This window comes from Lutra lutra, chromosome 8 (genome assembly GCF_902655055.1).
Source record: "Lutra lutra chromosome 8, mLutLut1.2, whole genome shotgun sequence".
NCBI classification, from domain to species: Eukaryota; Metazoa; Chordata; class Mammalia; order Carnivora; family Mustelidae; genus Lutra; species Lutra lutra.
The window spans coordinates 69,311,394-69,337,788 of NC_062285.1; positions in this window are offsets into that span (position 1 = coordinate 69,311,394).

Genomic DNA, 26,395 nt, shown 5'->3' on the forward strand with positions numbered 1-26,395 from the left:
CTACTTCGGGTAGCGGGAGATCAGCTAAATAGCTTATCTAAAGATTGCAAACACCTACAAATCCAACGGGAGATTGAAGAGAAGAAGAACAGCAATTCCAGAAACAGAAAATCAACCACTTTCTGCAAGGTAGGACTGGCGGAGAAGTGAATCCAAAGCGACGAGAAGATAGACCGCGGGGGGAGGGGCCAGCTCCCGGCGAGCGGCGGAGCAACGGAGCAAAATCAGGACTTTTAAAAGTCTGTTCCGCTGAGGGACATCGCTCCAGAGGCTTAACTGGGGTGAAGCCCAGGCGGGGTAAGCGCGGCCTCAGGTCCCGCAGGGTCGCAGAAGGATCGGGGGTGTCTCAGTGTCGCAGAGCTTACCGGTATTAGAACGGGGAAGCCGGCTGCAGAGACAGAGCCGAGGAGTGACTCTCAGCTCGGGGTTGCCTTGAACCGGTCGCAGGCTCGGTCAGCTCGGAGCGTGGCCGGAGGCCAGGGTGACGGGAGTCATTTGGCGCTGTTCTCTGAGGGCGCACTGAGGAGTGGGGCCCCGGGCTCTCGGCTCCTCCGGGCCGGAGACCGGGAGGCCGCCATCTTTATTCCCGTCCTCCGGACTCTACGGAAAGCGCTCAGGGAACAAAAGCTCCTGAAAGCGAACCCGAGCGGATGACTCAGTGCGGCCCCGGGTAAGGGCGGTGCAACTCCGCCTGGGGCAAAGACGCTTGAGAATCACTACAACGGGCCCCTCCCCCAGAAGATCTACGGGAAACCCAGCCAGGACCAAGTTCACCTACCAAGGAGAACGGCGGAATTCCAGAGGAGAAGAAAGCAAAGCACGGAACTCATGGCTTTCTCCCCATGATTTTTTAGCCTTGCAGTTAATTTAATTTTTTTTTTCTTTTTCAATTTTTTTTCCTTTTTCTCTTTTTCTGCTAAATTTTTTTTTAACTTTTACCGTTTTCTTTTTTTAACGTTTTTTAAATAGTTTATCTAATATATATATATTTTTTCCTCTTTTTATATTTTTTCTTTATCGGCTTTCTTTTTTTTAATAGTTTTTTTTTTTTTTTTCTTTCTGAACCCCTTTTTATCCCCTTTCTCCCCCCTCACAATTCAGGATCTCTTCTGATTTGGCTAAAGCATATTTTCCTGGGGTTGTTGCCACCCTTTTAGTATTTTACTTGCTCCTTCATAAACTCTTATCTGGACAAAATGACAAGGCGGAAAAATTCACAACAAAAAAAAGAACAAGAGGCAATACCAAAGGCTAGGGACCTAATCAATACAGACATTGGTAATATGTCAGATATAGAGTTCAGAATGATGATTCTCAAGGTTCTAGCCGGGATTGAAAAAGGCATGGAAGATATTAAAGCAACCCTCTCGGGAGATATAAAAGCCCTTTCTGGAGAAATAAAAGAACTAAAATCTAACCAAGTTGAAATCAAAAAAGCTATTAATGAGGTGCAATCAAAAATGGAGGCTCTCACTGCTAGGATAAATGAGGCAGAAGAAAGAATTAGCGATATAGAAGACCAAATGACAGAGAATAAAGAAGCTGAGCAAAAGAGGGACAAACAGCTACTGGACCACGAGGGGAGAATTCGAGAGATAAGTGACACCATAAGACGAAACAACATTAGAATAATTGGGATTCCAGAAGAAGAGGAAACAGAGAGGGGAGCAGAAGGTATATTGGAGAAAATTATTGGAGAGAATTTCCTCAATATGGCAAAGTGAACAAGCATCAAAATCCAGGAGGTTCAGAGAACCCCCCTCAAAATCAATAAGAATAGGTCTACACCCCGTCACCTAATAGTAAAATTGACAAGTCTTAGTGACAAAGAAAAGATCCTGAAAGCAGCCCGGGAAAAGAAGTGTGTAACGTACAATGGTAAAAATATTAGATTGGCAGCAGACTTATCCACAGAGACCTGGCAGGCCAGAAAGAGCTGGCATGATATATTCAGAGTACTAAATGAGAAAAACATGCAGCCAAGAATACTATATCCAGCTAGGCTATCATTGAAAATAGACGGAGAGATTAAAAGCTTCCAGGACAAACAAAAACTGAAAGAATTTGCAAATACCAAACCAGCTCTACAGGAAATATTGAAAGGGGTCCTCTAAGCAAAGAGAGACCCTCAAAGTACTAGATCAGAAAGAAACAGAGACAATATACAATAACAGTCACCTTACAGGCAATACAATGGCACTAAATTCATATCTCTCAATACTTACCCTGAATGTTAATGGGCTAAATGCCCCAATCAAAAGACACAGGGTATCAGAATGGATAAAAAAACAAAACCCATCTATATGTTGCCTACAAGAAACTCATCTTAAACCTGAAGACACCTCCAGGTTTAAAGTGAGGGGGTGGAAAAGAATTTACCATGCTAATGGACATCAGAAGAAAGCAGGAGTGGCAATCCTTATAGCAGATCAATTAGATTTTAAGCCAAAGATTATAATAAGAGATGAGGAAGGACACTATATCATACTCAAAGGAACTGTCCAACAAGAAGATCTAACAATTATAAATATCTATGCCCCTAACGTGGGAGCAGCCAACTATATAAACCAATTAATAACAAAATCAAAGAAACACATCGACAAGAATACAATAATAGTAGGGGATTTTAACACTCCCCTCACTGAAATGGACAGATCATCCAAGCAAAAGATCAACAAGGAAATCAAGGCCTTAAATGACACACTGGACCAGATGGACATCACAGATATATTCAGAACATTTCATCCCAAAGCAACAGAATACACATTCTTCTCTAGTGCACATGGAACATTCTCCAGAATAGATCACATTCTTGGTCCTAAATCAAGTCTCAGCCGGTATCAAAAGATTGGGATCATTCCCTGCATATTTTCAGACCACAATGCTCTAAAGCTAGAACTCAATCACAAGAGGAAATTTGGAAAGAACCCAAATACATGGAGACTAAACAGCATCCTTCTAAAGAATGAATGGGTCAACCAGGAAATCAAAGAAGAATTGAAAAAATTTATGGAAACAAATGATAATGAAAACACAACAGTTCAGAATCTGTGGGACACAACAAAGGCAGTCCTGAGAGGAAAATATATAGCGGTACAAGCCTTTCTCAAGAAACAAGAAAGGTCTCAGGTACACAACCTAACCCTTTACCTAAAGGAGCTGTAGAAAGAACAAGAAAGAAACCCTAAACCCAGCAGAAGAGGAGAAATCATAAAGATCAGAGCAGAAATCAATGAAATAGAAACCAAAAAAACAATAGAAAAAATCAACGAAACTAGGAGCTGGTTCTTTGAAAGAATTAATAAGATTGATAAACCCCTGGCCAGACTTATCAAAAAGAAAAGAGAGAGGACCCAAATAAATAAAATCATGAATGAAAGAGGAGAGATCACAACGAACACCAAAGAAATACAGACAATTATAAGAACATACTATGAGCAACTCTACGCCAACAAATTTGACAATCTGGAAGAAATGGATGCATTCCTAGAGACATATAAACTACCACAACTGAACCAGGAAGAAATAGAAAGCCTGAACAGACCCATAACCAGTAAGGAGATTGAAACAGTCATCAAAAATCTCCAAACAAACAAAAGCCCAGGGCCAGACGGCTTCCCGGGGGAATTCTACCAAACATTTAAAGAAGAACTAATTCCTATTCTCCTGAAACTGTTCCAAAAAATAGCAATAGAAGGAAAACTTCCAAACTCATTTTATGAGGCCAGCATCACCTTGATCCCAAAACCAGACAAGGATCCCAACAAAAAAGAGAACTACAGACCAATATCCTTGATGAACACAGATGCAAATATTCTCACCAAAATACTAGCCAATAGGATTCAACAGTACGTTAAAAGGATTATTCACCACGACCAAGTGGGATTTATTCCAGGGCTGCAAGGCTGGTTCAACATCCGCAAATCAATCAATGTGATACAACACATTAATAAAAGAAAGAACAAGAACCATATGATATTCTCCATAGATGCTGAAAAAGCATTTGACAAAGTACAGCATCCCTTCCTGATCAAAACTCTTCAAAGTGTAGGGATAGACGGCACATACCTCAATATTATCAAAGCCATCTATGAAAAACCCACTGCAAATATCATTCTCAATGGAGAAAAACTGAAAGCTTTTCCGCTAAGGTCAGGAACACGGCAGGGATGTCCGTTATCACCACTGCTATTCAACATAGTACTAGAAGTCCTAGCCTCAGCAATCAGACAACAAAAGGAAATTAAAGGCATCCAAATCGGCAAAGAAGAAGTCAAACTATCACTCTTCGCAGATGATATGATACTCTATGTGGAAAACCCAAAAGACTCCACTCCAAAACTGCTAGAACTTGTACAGGAATTCAGTAAAGTGTCAGGATATAAAATCAATGCACAGAAATCAGTTGCATTTCTCTACACCAACAACAAGACAGAAGAAAGAGAAATTAAGGAGTCCATCCCATTTACAATTGCACCCAAAACTATAAGATACCTAGGAATAAACCTAACCAAAGAGACTAAGAATCTATACTCAGAAAACTATAAAGTACTCATGAAAGAAATTGAGGAAGACACAAAGAAATGGAAAAATGTTCCATGCTCCTGGATTGGAAGAATAAATATTGTGAAAATGTCTATGCTACCTAAAGCAATCTACACATTTAATGCAATTCCTATCAAAGTACCATCCATTTTTTTCAAAGAAATGGAACAAATAATCCTAAAATTTATATGGAACCAGAAAAGACCTCGAATAGCCAAAGGAATATTGAAAAAGAAAGCCAAAGTTGGTGGCATCACAATTCCGGACTTCAAGCTCTATTACAAAGCTGTCATCATCAAGACAGCATGGTACTGGCACAAAAACAGACACATAGATCAATGGAACAGAATAGAGAGCCCAGAAATGGACCCTCAACTCTATGGTCAACTCATCTTCGACAAAGCATGAAAGAATGTCCAATGGAACAAAGACAGCCTCTTCAATAAATGGTGTTGGGAAAATTGGACAGCCACATGCAGAAAAATGAAATTGGATCATTTCCTTACACCACACACGAAAATAGACTCAAAATGGATGAAGGATCTCAATGTGAGAAAGGAATCCATCAAAATCCTCGAGGAGAACACAGGCAGCAACCTCTTCAACCTCAGCCGCAGCAACATCTTCCTAGGAACATCACCAAAGGCAAGGGAAGCAAGGGCAAAAATGAACTTTTGGGATTTTATCAAGATCAAAAGCTTTTGCACAGCAAATGAAACAGTGAACAAAACCAAAAGACAACTGACAGAATGGGAGAAGATATTTGCAAATGACATATCAGATAAAGGGCTAGTGTCCAAAATCTATAAAGAACTTAGCAAACTCAACACCCAAAGAACAAATAATCCAATCAAGAAATGGGCAGAGGACATGAACAGACATTTCTGCAAAGAAGACATCCAGATGGCCAACAGACACATGAAAAAGTGCTCCATATCACTCGGCATCAGGGAAATACAAATCAAAACCACCATGAGATATCACCTCACACCAGTCAGAATGGCTAAAATTAACAAGTCAGGAAATGACAGATGCTGGCGAGGATGCGGAGAAAGGGGAACCCTCCTACACTGTTGGTGGGAGTGCAAGCTGGTGCAACCACTCTGGAAAACAGCATGGAGGTTCCTCAAAATGTTGAAAATAGAACTACCCTATGACCCAGCAATTGCACTGCTGGGTATTTACCCTAAAGATACAAACGTAGTGATCCGAAGGGGCACGTGCACCCGAATGTTTATAGCAGCAATGTCTACAATAGCCAAACTATGGAAAGAACCTAGATGTCCATCTACAGACGAATGGATAAAGAAGAAGTGGTATATATACACAATGGAATACTATGCAGCCATCAAAAGAAATGAAATCTTGCCATTTGCGACGACGTGGATGGAACTAGAGGGTATCATGCTTAGCGAAATAAGTCAATCGGAGAAAGACAACTATCATATGATCTCCCTGATATGAGGGAGAGGAGATGCAACATGGGGGGTCGAGGGGGTAGGAGAAGAGTAAATGAAACAAGATGGGATTGTGAGGGAGACAAACCATAAGTGACTCTTAATCTCACAAAACAAACTGAGGGTTGATGGGGGGAGGGGGTTTGGAGAGGGGGTGGGGTTATGGATATCGGGGAGGGTATGTGCTATGTTGAGTGTTGTGAAGTGTGTAAACCTGGCGATTCGCAGACCTGTACCCCTGGGGATAAAAATATATGTTTATAAAGCTGTAAAAAAAAAAAAAAAAAAAGAAAGAAAGAAAGGATGAATACCCAAGTTTTGTAGCAACATGGACGGGACTGGAAGAGATTATGCTGAGTGAAATAAGTCAAGCAGAGAGAGTCAATTATCATATGGTTTCACTTATTTGTGGAGCATAACAAATAGCATGGAGGACAAGGGGAGATGGAGAGGAGAAGGGAGTTGAGGGAAATTGGAAGGGGAGGTGAACCATGAGAGACTATGGACTCTGAAAAACGATCTGAGAATTTTGAAGGGGTGGGGGGTGGGAGGTTGGGGGCACCAGGTGGTGGGTATTGTAGAGGGCACAGATTGCATGGAGCACTGTGTGTGGTGCAAAAATAATGAATACTGTTATGCTGAAAAAAATAAAAATTAAAAAAAAAATACATTGAGAAAGTGAAAAAAAAAAAAAAACTGAAAGTTATATTAATATCAGACTAAAAATCCAATTAAGTCCAAACAGAATAAAGCAAAGCACACACACACACACACACACCAAAAACAAACAAAACAAAACAGACGCTAAGGCACATTATAATCAAAGTGTTGGAAAACAAATAAAGACAAAAATCTTACACGAAAACAGAGAACAAAGACACATTGCTTATAGGCGAAGAGTAATAAGACTGATTGCTCTTCAGAAATAATGCAAGCCAGAAGAAAATTTCAGAGTCATTAATATACCATGGAGGAAAGTAAGAGGCAATCTGTAGTTTTATATCCATCAAAACATATATAAAAAATCAAGTAAAATAAATTTTTTTAAATAATAAGGAACTAAAATGATTTGTCATCAGTAGACTAGCACTTTAAGTAATATTAAAGTTCTTCAGGCTGAAGAAACATGATAACAAATGAAATCTCAGCTCTACATAAAGGAATACAGAATGCTGGAAATAGTTACTCTGTAAGTAAATATAAAAAACTTTTTCTTGTTATCGGGTGGCTCAGTGAGTTAAAGCCTCTATCTTCAGCTCAGGTCCTGGTCTCAGGGTCCTGGATGGAGCCCCACATGTGGCTCTCTGCTCAGTGGGGAGCCTGCTTCTTCCTCTCTCTCTGCCTGCCTCCCTGCCTACTTGTGATCTCTCTCTTTCTGTCAAATAAATAAATAAAATCTTAAAAAAAAACTTTTTCTTGTTCATTAAATTTTATAGAAATAATTAAGGCAAAAATAATAACAGTATTCTGTGGAATTTATAATGGGTATAGAAGTAAAATGTGTGAAAACAGAAACTCAAAAAGAAGAAGGAAAGCATAAAAATACACTGTTGTAAAGTTTGTGTTACTATAAAAAACAAAGATATTATATTTCAAATAATATAATATTATTTGATTTGGATATGATGAGTTAGAAATGTGCATGAAATCCTAGAGAAAGGGGCGCCTGGGTGGCTCAGTGGGTTAAGCCGCTGCCTTCGGCTCAGGTCATGATCTCAGGGTCCTGGGATCGAGTCCCGCATCGGGCTCTCTGCTCATCAGGGAGCCTGCTTCTCTTCCTCTCTCTCTGCCTGCCTCTCTGCCTAATTGTGATCTCTGTCTGTCAAATAAATAAAATCTTTAAAAAAAAAAAAAAGAAATCCTAGAGAAACCATTAACAACAAAGCAAAAAGGCTAGCTAATAAGTCAACAGAGGAGATAAAATGTAAAATCAATTTTTAAATAGTTAAGAAATGGAAAAAGGAACAGGATAGGCAGAACAATTTGAAAATATATAGCAGGATGATAGACTTAAACCTGAAATATCAATAAATAAATAAATGAAGTAAATGAATTAAACTCTTCCAAAAAAAAAAGGCATACATTGGCAGGCAGGTTATTAAAGTAAGAAAGTAAAGTAAGAAAATGTATGTTGTCACAAGAGACAAAACAATTAAAAGTAAAACTATAGAAAAAATATGCTAATCATAAGATAGAATGGCTATATTAAGACCACATAGACTAGACTTCAGAAGGAGTATTATTAGTGATAGAGCCATTTCATAATAAAGGGCTAATTCATCAAGAATACATGATAATCTTAAATGTGCATGTACCTAATAACTCTAAGAGCCAATTTCAAAATACATGAAGCAAAACATATATAAATGAAAGAAGCGAATTATATATGGAGATTTCATCATTTCTTTGTTGTCACTGAGATAACATGTAGACTGAAAATTGGTAGGCCATTTCACACCAAATGTTAATGAAAACACAACATATCAAAATATGTGGAATGCAGGTAAAATGATGAATATAGAAAAATGTATAGTTCTAATGCTTATATACTATAAAAGAAGAAAGGTCTAAGATCAAACAACCATCTTAAGGAGCTAGAAAAAGAAAAGCATATATTAAACCCAAAATAAGCAGAGAAGAAAATCATAACTGTAAGAGCAAAAGTCAATAGAATAGTCAACAGAATAGAGATGTTTTTTTAAATGAAAACTAGGCTTTGTTAAAAGGTTGATTTAAAATGACAAACTTCCATAAAGGAAGGCTTTCCAGAACAAAAGAGTGAAAACACAATGACTAATATCAAAGATGAAAGATTATTCTATTTATATAAATCTCTAAAAGGTGTTATCTAATCTACAGTGACAAAAGAAGATGAAAGTTTTCCTAAGGAGGGAGGCAGGGGAAAGCGGAGAAAAGGGAAACTTTTGAGATGGAGTTAAAAATAAATGTAGAGCTAAATATAAAATCTGAAAGTATCAAGCTTCTAGAAGTATTTTGGGGCATACAAAGATTCTTTATATTTATTCTATATATTTATTCTTTATACAGCACAACAAAACACTAACTACAAAAAAAAGTTATATAAAATGTGCTTCATTAAAAAAAAACAAAAGCAAAAACAAAAACTACTGGTCATCCCAGTAACACCATAAGAAAATGAACAGGTGAACCTGGAAGAAAATTCTTGCAATATGTATGGGAGAAATTTCTTGCAATATGTATGTCTGACAATAGGACTTGTAACTAGAATATATAAATCACACCGCCCACATCTCAGTAAGAAAAAGACAAATACAATAAAAATGGGCAAAAAGTTTGAAAAGCTACTTTACCAAAAAATGATATGAAAGACTAATAAACACATGGGAAGTCCTTTCAATCATTAGTTATCAAGAAATTTAAATTAAGACACAATGAGATAGCTACTACATATCCCTACAATGGATGAAATTAAAGAGACCGATGAGCTCACATGTTACAAAGGTATGAAACAACCAGAGTGTTCAAAAACTGGTTGTGGGAGTATAAAATATTGCAACTACTGGATATTTATCTAAAATGAAGTTAAGTATTCATATGCTTTTGACCTAGTTAATTCATTTCTAAGTATTTGCCAAAGAGGAGCAAAAATGTCTTTGTATTAAAATATTTACATGAGACTATTCATAGCATATCTATTTGTAGTAGTGTCAAACCAGAAACAACACAATTATTCATTTAGAATACTTCTCCTTAATGGTTCAACAATGTGTATGACCTCAAAAACTTAATTCTGATCAAAATAGGTAAAACACAGAAGAATATATATCAACATGTCATTTGGTTCTGTTAAATTTCTAGAACAAGAGAAAGTAATATATGATGAGAAAAATCTAAAGAGCAGTTTCTTTGTATGAAGCAAGTGGAATAAGAAAGGGATGATGAAAGTAACCTATATTTTTAGAAAGATGTCTGTTATACTTGTGTTAGTAATATCCAAATGTGGCTAAAATACATAAAATATGTATACTAATTATGAGTAAATTAAAGAAAAAACAAAAGAAAAACAGAAGTACATGTGAAGAAGATCAACATGATTGAAAACCAGAGAAAGAACATTAAGTAGAACCAGAATCCTGGGAATTTATGTGATAGACTATATCTAAGTTCAAAACTTCTATTCCTTAAGAGACACCATTTAGAGCGTGCAAAGAAAGACTGTAAGAAGATAGTAGTAATGCATATAATTAACAAAAAGCTCATGTCTAGAATATGTAAAATATTCTACATTTAAGGAAGAAAAGGACAAACAACTCCCCCCAATAGGTGATATATTTGAACAAGAATTTCACCAGGAAAAAAAAAAAACAAAACTAAACTAAATAGGTAATTGCCATATGAAATGTGTTATGAAATGTTTATCCTCTTCAGTAATTAAGAAAATGTAAATCAAAGCCACAATGAGATAATTACACAACCACTAAAAGCTAAAAAGTAAAAACAACTGAAAATGCCCAATGTTGGCATGGATGTAAAGCAACAGAAACTTTTTGTACACTACTGGTAAAATTATAAATTCTTATAACAACTTTTGAAAACAGTTTGGAAGTATTACTAAAGTAAAAATATTACAAAGCAATCACATTTTTAAGTGTATTTCCAGGATAATGCATGAATACTGAATTAGTCAGGATTCTCCAGAGAAAAAGAACCAACAGAAGATTATTATATTATATTATATTATATTATATTATATATATTTTATCTATAGATCTCTCTCACACACACACACACACACACACAGCTAAATATATCTTACTTATACGAAATTTGTTAAAGGAATTTAACAAATTGGCCCATGTGCTTGGGTGGCCCAGTTGGTTTAGCATCTGATTCTTAGTTTTGGCTCAGGTCATGATCTCAGGGAGGTAAGATAAGCCCCACGTTGAGCTCAATGCAGAGTCTACTTGAGATTCTCTCTCTCATCCTCTTCCCCTCCACCCCCTGAATTTCCCATGCATGTGTAATTTCTTTCTTAAATTAATAAATAAATAAACAGAAATTGGCCCACATAAATATGGAGACTGAGAAGTCCCAAGACACTCAATTGGCTCTCTCTTTCTCTCTCAGATAAATAAATAAATAAGTAAATAGGTAAGTAAGTAAATAATTAAGTAGAAATTGATCCACATGTCTATGGTGACTGAGAAGTCCCAAGATACACAGTTGGCAGCTGGAGACCCAGGAAAGTCATTCCAGTGAGTCTGAAACCTTGAGAACCAGAAGAGCCAACTGTGTAAATTTCAACCCTAAAGCTGGTAGGCTCAAGACTTAAGAGCCAAAGTTTCAGTTCTAGTCCAGTTCTAGTCTACCTGAGCAGGTTCCAGGTCAGGTAATCAGGCATAAATTTCCTTTTAATCATAGAAAGGTCAGCCTTTTATTCTAGTCAGGACTTCAATAATTGGACGAGGATCACCTATATTAGAGAGGATAATGTGCTTAACTCAATCTATTGGTTCAAATGTTTACCTCATCAAAAAACATCCTCACAGACAAATCCAGAATAATGTTTGACCAAATATCTGGACACTAAATGACCCAATCAAGTTGGCACATAAAATTAACCTTCATAAACATGTATACCAAATGACAAATATAAAAATGTCCAAACATAGTACAGGAAAAATTGAAAACTACATGCATGTATACCAACACTAGAATATGTAATAAATTGTGTCTTATTCATACAATGAAATATTACATAACAAAAATAAATAACAGTGACTAGTAGCAACAGGAATAAAACACACAAACATAATATTGAAAGAAAAAATGTATAAAAACTATTAGATATTGCATAATCCTGCTTGTGCCTAGTAAAACTTAACAATAGATTGAGAGATCAGGTGCCTAGTAATGGGAAAGATAGAAGCGTGAGAAGGTTTATGGGGAGATTGGTGTTGAGTATTGGAAACAGTGTGGAAATAGTACTATTTTCAGATGTATTGATGTCCTGGAAATAGTTTGTTCTTTGACCTTAGGAAGTATTCGATAGGTGTCCACTTGTGATAATTTATTGAGAAATATGGTGTGTTTTGTGTACTTTACTAAAATTTTAATTTAAGAGCTAAAAAATTAACTCGTTCTTTTTTTTTTTAAGATTTTATTTATTTATTTGTCAGAGAGAGAGGAGCGAGAGTGAGCACAGGCAGACAGAGGCAGAGGGAGAAGCAGGCTCCCTGCAAGCAAGGAGCCCGATGTGGGACTCGATCCCAGGATACTGGGATCATGACCCGAGCTGAAAGCAGCTGCTTAACCCACTGAGCCACCCAGGCATCCCAAATTAACTCGTTCTTAAGAGACAAGGAAGCTATGCAAGTTAATAAAAAAAAGTGAGTGAGTTGATTTGCCAGATATATACAAATAATAGTTATGACTGCTTTAGTAAAAATAGAAAACTAGACTAATGAAAAAGTGTTTCACCCAGGAAAAAAAAAATCACACCTGTATGGATATTTCATATATGATACATTTGTTCTTATTAATCAATAGGAAAATAACTATCTTTTTAATAAATGATAGAAAATTTACCTATCTATATGAAAAAGAACAAAACCATACCATCATCTAAAACAACTTTTAGATGCTTAAATGACCATAATATGAAAGACAAAATTACAAAATTTTTAGAAAATAATATAGGATTTTATAATCACAAATTCAAAGAAAGCATTTATTAAGTAATAAAAAAAACCCACAAACCCAAAGGAAAATATAAATTTGAGTATATTAAAATTAAGAAAGTCTTACCTAAAGTGACCTACAGACAAACTGAGGGTTTTGGAGGGGAGGGGTGTTGGGGTTTGGTTGAGCCTGGCAGTGGGTATTAAGGAGGGCACATATTGCATGGAGCACTGGGTGTGGTGCATAAACAATCAATTTTGGAACACACACACACACACACTCACACACAAGATAATTAAATTAAATTCAAAAAAAGAAAAATCCAATGACATTTATCACAGAAACAGAAAACAATCCCAAGGTTCATATGAGTCACAAAAGACCCTGAATAACCAAAGCACCCTCAAACAAGAACAAAGCTGGAGGCATCCCATTTCCTGATTTCTAACTGTATTACAAAACTATAGTAATCAGAACAGTACAGTACTCACATGAAAATAGACATATAGACCATTGGAACAGAACAGAAAGTCTATAAATAACCCACACATGTATGGTCAACTAATCTTTGACAGAGGCACCGAGAAGACAAAGGGGGAAAGAACAGTCTCTTCAATTTGGTTTTAGGAAAACTGCATATGAACATGCAAAAGAATAAAATTGGACCCTTATTTCATACCATACATAAAATTCAACTCACAGTGAATTAAAGACTTAAGCACAAGTAAATCTGTAAAACTCCTAGAAGAAAATGTAGGGGGGGAAATCTCCTTGACATTGGTCTTGGCAATTTGTGATTATGATACCAAAAGCACAGACAAAAAAAGCAATATTTTGAGGGATTACTTCAAACTAGAAAGTTTTGGCCTAGTGAAGGAAATAATAAAGTGAAAGACAACCTACAGAATGGGAGAAAATATCTGTAAGCCATATGTCTGATAAAAGGTTAATATCCTAAATATATAAGGAACTCATACAACTCAATAGCAAATACAAACAAATACCTTGATTAAAAATTATCAGAGAGACTGAATAAATGTTTTTCCAAAGAAGATATGTTAATGGCCAATAGGTATGTAAAAAGGCACTCAATATCATTAATCCTCAAAGAAATGCAAATTAAAATCACAACGAGATATCACCTCATACTTATTAGAATAGGTATTATCAAAAAGCCAAAATATAACAAATGTTGGTGAGGATATAAGGAAAAGGGAATTTTTGAAGGTTGGTAGTGACAGTGTAAATTGGCACAGCTGCTATGGAAAACAGTATGGAATTTCCTCAACAAATTAAAAATAAGACCACCATATAACCCAGCAACCTCCCTTCTGGGTATTTACCCAAGAATTTAAATCAGGATCTCAGAGATATACCTGCACACCCATGTTCACTGGCTATTATTCACAATAGCCAAGATATAAAAATAACCTAAGTTTTTGTCAGTGGCTAAAGAAAATGTGGTATACACATATAGTGGAATATTATAGAGCCTTTAAAAGAAGGAAATTCTGCCCTTTGCAACAATGTGGATGTACTTGGAGGATTTTATGCTAAGTGAAATAAGCCAGACACAGAAAGACATATGCTATATGATCTCACTTATAAGTGGACTCCAAAACAGATAAACTCACAGAAGCAGAGAGTAGAATGGTGGTTTCCAAGGCCTAAGGAGGGGAAAAATGGAAACATGATAGTCAAAGGATACAGAGTTTTATTGATTCACACTAAATAAGTACTGGAAATCTATTATACATCATAATGCCTATAGCTAACAAATCTATATTGTATACTTAAATCTGCTAAATGGTGGAATTTGCATTGTGTTCTTAACATAAATAATAACAATAATAGGAATGAGAATAAAAGTGACAGAAGAAAACTTTGGAAGGTGACAAATATGTCTCTGGTATAGGATATGGTGATGCTTTCACAGGTGTATACTTATCCCCAAACTCACTGAGTTGTATTCCCTAATATGTACAGCTTTTTAAATGTGTATCAGACCAAAATAAAGTGGTTTAAAACATCCAACAAGGCTATTCTATAAGAAAAAAAATCATAAAATGGAAGCCATGGTCTGGGAGCAGAATTTGCTTATATACACACTCACACATATATATGTCTATAAATGCAAAATTAAATATATATGACATATATATGCAAAATTTTAGTATTCATCATATAAAATAAACTACAAAAATCAATAATAAGACAAATACCCTAGTACAATTATAACAAACATTATGAAGAAGAAATGTGAATGGCTAATAAACAAAAATAAACAGCACTGGGTGTCATATGCAAGTAATGAATCACTAAATTCTACTCCTGGAATCAACATTACACTATATGTCAACTAACTAGAATTTAAATAAAAACGTTGAAAAAAAGAAAAAAATAAACTCACTAGTCACAAGATATTTGCAGAATAAAAACAAATGAGTTATTATTTCACAGCCATCATTTTGGCAAAATTTTAAAAAACCAAGATATGAAGGTTTAGCAATGAAGTGAAGCATCTCATGCACTGCTGGTTGTGAATCAAAATAATTACTTTACAGATATTTTGACAAACCACAGAATGTTAAAATTTGTGTTAAAATTCTTGAAAACCTTTACATTATACAAATTATAACATATGCCACATTTTTTAAACAGCATCCTTTAACCTTTCAACAAGTAAATGTATAAATTATGTATATGCATAAAATAGAATACAACACAGCAGTGAAAAATAATGAAATAAAACTAAAGGATATGTATCTAAGATATATAATATTGAGTGAAAAAGTAAATGTCAAAGATAGTAAAACCCACCATCACTTATTTATGCAATTTACAAAAAAGCAAAAAAAAAAGCTTTTATAATAAAAGATTAAAAAAGGAAATGAGAAAACTATCACCAAATTAAAGGTAGTACATATCTCTGGATGAGAGTTAAAATTAGGAGGTATATAGAGGAGTCTGGGTAGTGTTTTATAATGTACTAATCAGGAAATGGGTAAACGGTCATTAAATTATTATTTATACTTCTATATTACCTTAAGTATTTTATATTACTTTTAAGGTATTAAGTAAAAGAGGTAAAGAAAGACTATTGCAAGTCAAGAAAAATGTTATATGGAAAAGAACAAGGGGGGTTGAAATATAATAAAATAAAAATTCTAAAGAAATTAAAATACACTTATTAAAATAAACTTAATAGTACTTTCAGCATGAAGGTAAATAAAAAGCAAAAAATGGTAGGTAAATATAAAGAAACATTTTTTGAATGCAGTACAAAATAAAGAAGCACAAAATATGGAAATTTAAAATGCATGGAAAATGAAATGTCTTTCACAAGAGAAGTTCCAGAAAAAAAATTAAAGTAGATAACAATTTAGAAGCAAATTTTGAAATAACAGTTAAAATTATTTTTATATTGTTAACATAAAAACATATTCAGATTGAAAATTAACCTCAATTCCTGATATATTTATCATTCTTAGACATACTGTCTTATAACTGCAGAACTACAAAACCAACGCGAAAAAATCTTTAAAGCTATCCAACAGCAAAAAAATTTTAAAAAGAAATAAAAACAAAGAAAGAAAAACTGCCTGCAAAGGAATAAGCAACTTCACTTAAGGGGCATTAAAGATTTGTACTCCCTCAATAAGCACTTCAAACCCAGAAGCACAATACAGGATGGAAAAAGGGATGTGACATTTAAGCGAATTTGGGGAGTTTAAAAGGGATAACACAGCATCAGACACTAACATGAAAGATGGAGAAGTCTAAATTAAAATCCACATATTTGCAAAATAGAATTGTAGAGTATGAAGCCTGGATGGTGTGGAAACGGAGCAATTATTTTAAAATCACGGGTAAACTTTTGAGACTTGGTGAAGTATCTGCTCTCTTGACTGTGGTGATAGTGTCACAGGCGTGTATGTATGTCATCAAATTGTACTATTAAGACAGATGCAGTTTCTTGATCCTCAGTAAAGTTGTAACAAAACTGAAAACAAAATCCATAAAACTATTGCAGAAGTTCTCCCTATTGTCAGTTAGGGGTTAAGTGAGGAACACTGACGCCAGGGTGAGCCTGTTCTGTGGGGATGGTGTTGAAGGGTTATATCCTGCAGCAACACCCAGAGCCTTGAGCCCATCGCTGCAAGAGTTTCTTTCGTTCCCTCTATTCCCTCTATTCATTTTTTTTTTTTTCTTGACGGTGTAGTTTTATAGAAATAGTGCCCAAATCTATAGCTTCTGGGCCTTCTGGACTTTCACTGTATATTTTTTTGTTTGTTTAAATTTAGGGGAACCAGAGAGAGTGTCTATCAGAAAGGTATCAGAAATTTGGAAATTCCTGGTCTCATCCAAATCTCTTAGAGAAAAAAAAAAAAATTGCTTTTTCTGTAACATATTTTGTCTAATCTCTTCTCAGCTTAAACAAGTGCTCTTTTAGATTCTTGGTAAGAAGCACTGAAATATAACTAAATTGAATAACAAAATTATACATCAGCACATTTTATGTGGCTCATGGGAAGATGATGCTATTATCAGTGATTATAAAGAAGACAAGAAAATAAGCTTAAAATGAAATAAATTACTTTGGTTTGCTGGACTGCAAACTGTTTTATGTTTTTTATAAAAAGTTAAAGACACATCAAGATAGGGGGCACTCAACGGTTACAGGCTGGATATTCTGGAAACACACAGCTCTCTGGAGTGTGTGTGAATGTGTGAAAGGGGTGTGTGTATGTGTATGTTACTATTTGATTGTATTTGCTCTTTCTTCCCCCCCAAACAATATACTTATCCTGGCACTTTCTCAAACTTTCATAATCCATTGGTTATATGTACTAATGATTTCAAAATCAAAAGCTCTTACCACAGAATATATTGTTGAATTATAAACTCATTCCAAGCATGCAATCCAGCCTATTGGCTCTTTCACAGAACCTCCAATTCAACATCAGATTAATCATCTGTAAAACGGAGGTTATAATTTCAATATGTATTGGATTGAAACCAAAATAAACTCTTAGCATGGTTCATGGTTTCAAAAGTCTGTGAAATAAGTTGCTATTAGGATAAAGCCTAGCATCTGTATCGGTTTAGAATTATCTTCTCACACCATATATCACAACATATGAGCTATTTTGTATTTCCTTCATTAAATTTTAAGCTGGGGGGGCAAGAAATATGTCTTTCTTGATCTCCATTGAATTATTACAATTAGTTCAAATACAGGCATTTATTTGGCACTCAGTAACATCCTTGAATATATAATAAATTAATAAAATGGGTAAAAAATAATAAATAACAAACCATATATTTTTTTTACAAATGACCATGGTCATTTAATTTTAAGTCAATAAACCTGTAAATTTAAATTAGTATGAGATTTCTATTTTCCCTCTAAAAATAACAACAAAGAAGAAAGATACTGTTTTAGTAAAGGTATTCCATATTTGTGGAACATAAACAATGAAGGTAACTACATATCAAGATTTTAAAATATGTATGCTCTTCGATTGAGCAATTTTACTTTTGGGATTTTATGTGAAAAAATCAGATAAGTGTCCAAAAATAATAATAATGCAACAAGAAGAAATAATACATGTGACCCAATATAATGTATTCATTAAATAAATTATTGCACATAAAAATGATGAAAAACTTCATCCAATAAAAGTCTCACTCACAAGTATCATTTGAAGATATGGCAAATGTAAGTGATTTAATGGAAATAAAACAATACAACAAAAACATGTACATATAACAAATACCAATCATGGTTATCACTGAATGATAAATACTGTGTTTTTCTTTTCTTACTACATTTTCTAACATTTCCAAATTTCCTGCAGTACATATGTATTACTTAATGGTGTTAAATAAAAGTTATTTAAATAGCTCTTCTGTGAAGTTTTCCTTATTTCCTCTAGATATCACCTTCTCTATATGACTTTATTTTCCCCAATTTTAAATTATTGTCCATTTCATATTACATTATGTACATTTGTTACCCTTCAAAATCTTTACAAAAGTCAACAATGACTGACTGGCTGACTGATTTATTTATTTATTTATTTATTTAAAAGATTTTAATTATTTATCTCAGAGAGAAAGCACAAGCAGGGAGAGCAGCAGGCTTCCCACTAAGCAAGAAGCCTGATATAGAACTTGATCCCAGGACCCTGAGATCATGACCTGAGCTGAAGGCAGACACAACCAACTGAGCCACCCAGGTGTCCCTGAGTTATTTATTTTAATATCATCTGTACCAAGTTTGGAGACTGAAATATACTAGGAACAACAACAAAAAGAATTTTATCCAATTTAGCCACTGGGGAATTACAGTCATGAAGTGATTCAATTCTCCCCAAATTGTTTCTATAAGTCACACTGAGGTCGATCACTACTATAGGTAGTATTGTTGTTCTTGATGTATAATGCAAAGAATTTTTATTACCAATTTTATTCATGGTATGAGCCATTCACTCAAGACATTTTCTAGTATCTATTATGTAATTATCTATGGTATTAGTAAATTGTTAGTTTTCTCTGCATAATTATAATTTTCTTATATAACTAATAAAAATAATATATTTATAAGTGATTCATCTAAAAGAAATCTTAAATGGAAATGTAAGTGCTTACATGAAATACCTGAAATTTTCATCTGATTTGGAAAAGTGCAATAAACCTTCAAAGTACAGATTTGGAACTAATCTGTGAGCACAATTTAGAAAATATTTAGAATTACTTTTGTAGAAAACAATGAATTCTGGAACACTGAAAAGAAATTTTAAAAAATAAATAAAAATTTAAAAAAAGGAAAACATTGTAGCTAAACAAAATCAAGCCTTAGTTGATGCAATTGATTCAAAAGGCAAATATATTAAACAGAGAAATATTCTTAATTATTAACATATCAGTACCACACTAAACACAAAATTTAATTTGTGGTACCCCATTAAATTACCATGGACTGTTCTCAATTTGGATGCATGTTATAAATATATATATATAACTCTACTCTTTATCTGAAAACTATATATTTTAATTTAGCATTTTATATATAACAAATTCCTCCAACTGAAGGTAATAATAATATTTGAACAATTGAACAAGCATCTCAAATTTGTTTTCTATAGTGCAAATCTAATAATCTCCTTTGAAGATGTACCTCTCACAGTATTATATTTTTGAAGAAGTAATTAATTTCCAACTTTGAAGAAAATCATACTAGTCTCAAAGAGCAGGAGAGAGAAAAATCTCAACAAATTCTTTTATCCTTCCTTTGATATATGTGCATAAAATTAGTCAAAAGGACATTAGAATTACTAGAGAATATTTATTGCTTATTATTAATATTTTGCATACACTAAGAATCTTTTCTTCAAGGTGCCCAGGATAGTTTCCTATGTCTGATAGCAATTCTCACCTAAACCTTTCTTTTCTTTAATTAAAAAACACTTGCAAGTTAAATACTAATAACACAAGAAAATAAGGAATTTCATTAATTGATCAATTCATGTTAAATGATTGTAGAAATGTCGCTATACTCCAATAACAAGTAAAATGGTTTGTTGGAAGAAAACAAGATCCAAATATCTCTTTTATGCAACTGGCATTTGGGCAAATGAATGTAATGAATTTTTAAACATGAGCCCACCACAACTGTATTTTTAAAATGTTATAAGTTCTTGCATTTTCCAGAGAAGATGGTCCATAACTTAGACTAGATCTCAAGCTATTCGTAATCATAAAAATTAATGACAATGATTATAAAATATAACATTTTCAAAATAAAATTATTTGTTTATTTTTGTTTTATTAAATTCAAGTTAGTTAACATATGGTGTTAGTTTCAGGGTTGGAATTTAGTGATTCATCAGTTGCGCATAACACCAAGTGCTCATCACATCATGTGCTCTCCTTAATGCCCATCACCCAATTACCCCATCTCCCTCTGATTCCAGCAACCCTCAGTTTGTTCTCTATAGTTGAGTCTCTTATGATTTGTTTGCCTCCCTCTCTATTTTTATCCTATATTATTATTATCCTATTATTTATTATTATCCTATTATTATTATCCTTCCCTTCCCCCATCCATAAACTGTTTTTATAAGGCAGATTGCTTATGCTTTATAAATGTATTCCTCATTGCAGCCAGGGGAATATGTTAGATTCATCCATTAAACATTTTCTTAATGACTTTTACAAGCTTTGTGATTCCAAAATACCCTATACTTTATTTTATATGAGCATTTTACAAGTGAGGCATTCCAAATTTTCCAAGAAACTCAACAGAGATAGAAGAACACCCCTTGTTTGGAGGATGGACAGTATCTAAAATTGATGCCACCATGAGATGAGTTTTATAAACGCCATCAAATTTTTCTGACTATAGCAAATCTGTTGTTTTAGAGCTAAAATAATAATGTTGCTCTAGAAAAAATCCTCAGCAGTATTTTTAGTGCCTAAAACATAGTACATGTTTAAGAAAACATGCAGAGGGTAGGAAGGAGGGAAAAAGGGAAGGAGGAAGGTGGAGCAGAGGGTGAGGAAGAGGAGGAGAGAGAGGAAAAGGAGAGGAATCATTTGCCTCCTTTAACTTAATGGCTTAATTGGTATGATTCAATATTTTAGATGTGGAGAGATAAAATATCCTATGTTGAAATTAAAAATGGATTTTTCTTGCAAGTTTAGAGGTCAGAATTCATTCATTCATTCATTCATTCATTCACTCAACACATTATTTGACTGCCTATTTTTTGTTAGGGATTGAGCTTAGCGTTGGGATATAAAGATGTTTTCATGCACCAGTTTCTGGGTAGCTTCTACTCTTATAAGAAATTAAGATATAAATAAATAAATTAAGATATAAATAAATAATGCAATGCAAGAAGAAGTAGCAAATTTTCACCAAGTGAGATGTAATCACATTAATTAATTTAAGGAAGGTTAAAAATGAATAATAATGTCCATCACCCTTTTACCTTATCACTCCACCCACCTCTCCTCCAGCAACCCTCAGTTTGTTCTCTAGAGTTAAGAGTCCCTTATAGTTTTTCTCCCTCTCTGTTTCTATCTTATTTTTCTTTCCTTTTCCCTATGTTCATCAGTTTTGTTTCTTAAATTCCACATATGAGTGAAATCATATGGTATTTGTCTTTCTCTGACTACTTATTTTGCTTAGTATAATATACTCTAGTTTATACCACATTGTTGAAAATGGCAAGATTTCATTCTTTTTGATGGCTGAGTAATATTCTATGAAATATTTAAGTACCTATATTTATACGTATATCTCACATGTTCTTTATCCATTCACTTATCAATGGACATCTTGGCTCTTTCCACAGTTTAGATATTGTAGACTTTGCTGCTATAAACATTGGGGTGCATGTGCTCCTTTGAATCACTGGTTTTGTATCCTTTGGGTAAATACCTAGTAGTGCAATTGCTGGGTCATAGGGTAGTTTTACTTTTAACTTTTTGAGGAATCTCCATACTGTTTTCTGGAGTGACTATGCCAGTTGCATTCCCACCAATGGTGTAAGAGCTTTCTTTGCATCCTTGCCAACATTTGCTGTTTCCTGTGCTGTTAATTTTAGGCATTCTGACCTGTGTAAGGTAGTATTTCATCATGGTTTTCATTTGAATTTCCCTGATGCCAAGTGATGTTGAGTATTTTTTCATGTGTCTGTTGGCTATTTGTATATCTTCTTTGGAGAAATGTCTATTCATGTCTTCTGCCCATTTCTTGATGGATTTTTTTATTTTTGCAGTGTTGAGTTCAATGAATTTTTTATAGATTTTGGATACTAGCCATTTATCTAATATGTCAGTTGCAAATATCTTCTCCCTTCTGTAGGCTGTGTGATGATATTTGCTGTGAGTTTTTCATATATTGCTTTTATGAATTTGAAGTATGTTCCTTTTTACCCTACACTACAGAGAGTTTTAGTCAAGAATGGATGCGGTATTTTGTCAAATGCTTTTTATGTATCTATTGAGAGGATCCTATGGTTCTTTTCCTTTCTTTTATTGGTGTCGTGCATCACATTGATTCGCAGATGTTGAACCATCCTTGCAGCCCAGGAATAAATCCCATTTGGTCATGGTGAAAAACTCTTTTAATGTACTGTTGGATCCCATTAACTAGTACATTGGTGAGAATTTTTGCATCTATGTTCATTAGGGTTATTAGTCTGTAATTCTCCTTTTTGGTGGGGTCTTTGGTCTCATAGAATGAGTATGGAAGTTTTCCTTCCATTTCTATTTTTTTTTTTTTTTTTGGAAGAGTTTCAGAAGAATAGGTATTAATTCTTTAAATGTTTGGTAGATTTCCCCATCCAACCCTGGACTCTTATTTGTTGGGAAATTTTTGATTATTCATTCAATTTCTTTGCTGGTTATGGGCCTGCTCAGCTTTTCCAGTTCTTCCTGTCTCCCAGTTTTGGTAGTTTATATGTTTTTAGGAATTTTTCCATTTTTTCCAAATTACCCATTTTGTTGGCATATAGTTGTTCATAATATTCTCTTATAATTGTATTTCTGTGGTGTTGGTTGCAATCTTTCCTCTTTCATTCATGATTTTGTTTATTTGGGTCCTTTCTCTTCTCTTTTTGATAAGCCTGGGGGTTTATCAATTTTGTTAATTAGGGTTTTATCAATTTCTTAATTCTTTCAAAGAATCAGCTCCTAGTTTCATTGATCTGTTCAACCTTTTTTTAATTTCTATATCATTAATTCTGATCTAATCTTTATTATTTCCCCTCTCCTGCTGGCTTTAGGCTTTATTTGCTGTTCTTTTTCCAGCTCCTTTAGGTGTAATGAGACTTCTCTTGCTTCTTGAGGAAGCCTGTATTGCTATTTGCGTTCCTCTTAGGATCGCCTTTAGTGGTACATCCCAAAGACGGGTTCCCCCTACTACTCCACCATGTTCGAAAAGTTATATGCTGCTTAAAATATTTTTTGTTTCTATGTATTTCTGTTACACCATAATATTTTTAACATCATTTTTCAGAAACAGACATTTGTTGACATTTCTAGATTCTACATATTATCCCTAGATATTTTTAGAAAAATCTGTAATGGTTGAACAGTACCATTGTTCTCCCATGCATCTCTTCATACCTCGAATCACCAAGTCAAGGAAACAGTCAGATGTATCTGACCTGGAGGATAAAATATCCACATATGATCAACAATATGTTTGAAATGTCATGATTTTACACTAAGCACATAATCAATTGCAGTGGAAAAAATGATATTTTATGCAAAAGCATCCATAATCCCATCTGTCTGTTGAGACAAAAGCTGTCTAGTTTTCTTTCAATTGCCTATTACCTGTCATTCAAATATATTTCAAGGAGGTCCTTTTCATGGTGTTTCATTTTGCCATTTCAGGTTGAAAACTGGAATTTGCTCTGCCACTTGCCTCCCACATCCATTTATTTCATGTGTAGCTGTGAAAGGTATGCCTAATTTTTGTCATGAGATTTGCATCTTCCCTTCTTTAGTTCTTTTTGCACCCTGCATTCGTTAAATCTACAGAATTGGGAGGCCATGTCTCAACACTGGCTGATTTTGTGAAATTCAGGTACATTCAAAGATGGTAATTAGTGTCTCATAATGAAAGGCACACATGGTATGCCAATGCCTTTTTACTGACAGTAGATGGACAGTTATGTAATCTACTAGTGTAAACTCAAACTTTTTAATTGAATACAGGTTCTCTATATGAATACTTAGAAAACATAGGGAAAAAAACAGACATTGTTAAAATAAGATAATGATCTTTTTTTCCTCCTCACAATCTTTCTAGTCTGGCAATAATTAAACCTCAGTTGGACTTGGTTTCTAAAATGCCTGAAATAAATGAGCAAAAATTTCTCATATTTTTCTAACATTATCTTTTTTATAATTTTTTTAAAAAAGATTTTATTTATTTATTTGAGAGACAGACAGTGAGAGAGAGCATGAGCAAGGAGAAGGTCAGAAAGAGAAACAGACTCCCCATGGAGCTGGGAGCCCGATGCGGAACTCGATCCCAGGACTCCAGGATCATGATCTGAGCCAAAGGCAGTCGTCCAACCAACTGAGCCACCCAGGCGTCCCATCTTTTTTTATAATTTTTAAGAACCATGATTGTTCCCATGATTTCATCAGAATGTCTGATGATCAGTAATACATGCCCTATCTTTGCTGAGGACAAACTACTTCACTATGTTAACAAATTCAAAGTCACAATACCTTGATAAGTTGCTTTTTTTTCATTATTCTGATGGAAAGATTATTGCCAATAGTGAAAATGAGTACCTATTACAGATTTAAGGTTTTATTCTATGTTGACACGAAGAATTTTGTAGAGATTAAAAACAGGAAGCAGGAAGTATTTCAGACCTGTGCCACAATAGTAACAACTTATGAAGCAGAGCAGTAGATTTAGAAAAATAAATAACTAAAAACTATCCCCAAAAGGTGCCCAAATGGAATTAAATAAGATAGAAAAATAATGATTTTTTACATTTTTAATACCAATTTCTACTTTTCTTAGTATTAAAAAAAAGTATAAAATTAACTCAGATGGATCATTTGGAATTGGGTAATCTTGAATACACATGCAATGATTAAGAGCAAGAAAGCATTGAAAAAAATAAGCTACTCTGCCTAAGAAAATATGCAGAGAACGAGAGAAATTATATCAGCAGGCTTGTTAAAAGGTAGATCATCTCTAAGGCAACCTCCCTCCACACATGCACGTCAAACAAGTCACCATATCCTGCAAACTCTACTTCTAAAATTATACATAGGAATATTTCCCAGTCCAGTTCTCCTCTCCACCCACCACCACTACCATGCTGTTCAACAGTAAGTGATTTTTTTTCCTTAGTGTCTTCTTATCTCATCACCAGTCGCCTCTTTCTTCAAGTTATTCCCTACAATGCTGGCAGCTTTGTATTCTGAAATAAAAGTCCTGATTTGTTGGGCTCCAAGCTTAACTAGATTTTTGGTAGCTCCGGCTATATGAAGGATAGAATTTTAAATTTTGAACATGGTGTACAAAACACTTCACAATCGAGAGTCACAAGCATTAATTCACCCACTAAAATCTACTTTTACATGCCTGATTACACCCATGGGTAGTGGTGAAAAGGAAATTATATTTTGTTCATCTATTTATCCCTATTATCTTCCATAGTTCCTGATACCTAATTCATGTTCTATAATTCCTAAATAAACATTTGTAAATTAATTAATGACAAAGCAGAAATGTTAAGTTGACATATAAATATCAGGAGATATCTATCATCTATCTATTTATCTATCTAAACATTGTTCTATTAACAATTTTGAATCATAGTTTCTAAATCTGTATGGAGGCAACATAGCATAAGAGAACATTAGAGAGAAATTGTCTGGAAAAAAATAGTATTTTTAGTTTCTACTAGGCTGAGTGATTAAAGATAAATTATTTAACATCCCTTACCACATTCTGTTCATCTCTGAATAAAAAATATTACTCCTTGCCCTATCTAAATCTTAGGGTTCTTATAAGGCTCAGATGAATTAACATATTTAGAGTGTTTAGTAGAAGGTTTGTCTAAATTATCATTTTGCATTGTATGGTTTAGATAAGGATTAATTCAGAGTTTAAACTGTATTTCCCAACTACTATGTGCTAAATATAGCAAGCCTGAACACTTCAGAAGTGGCTATTT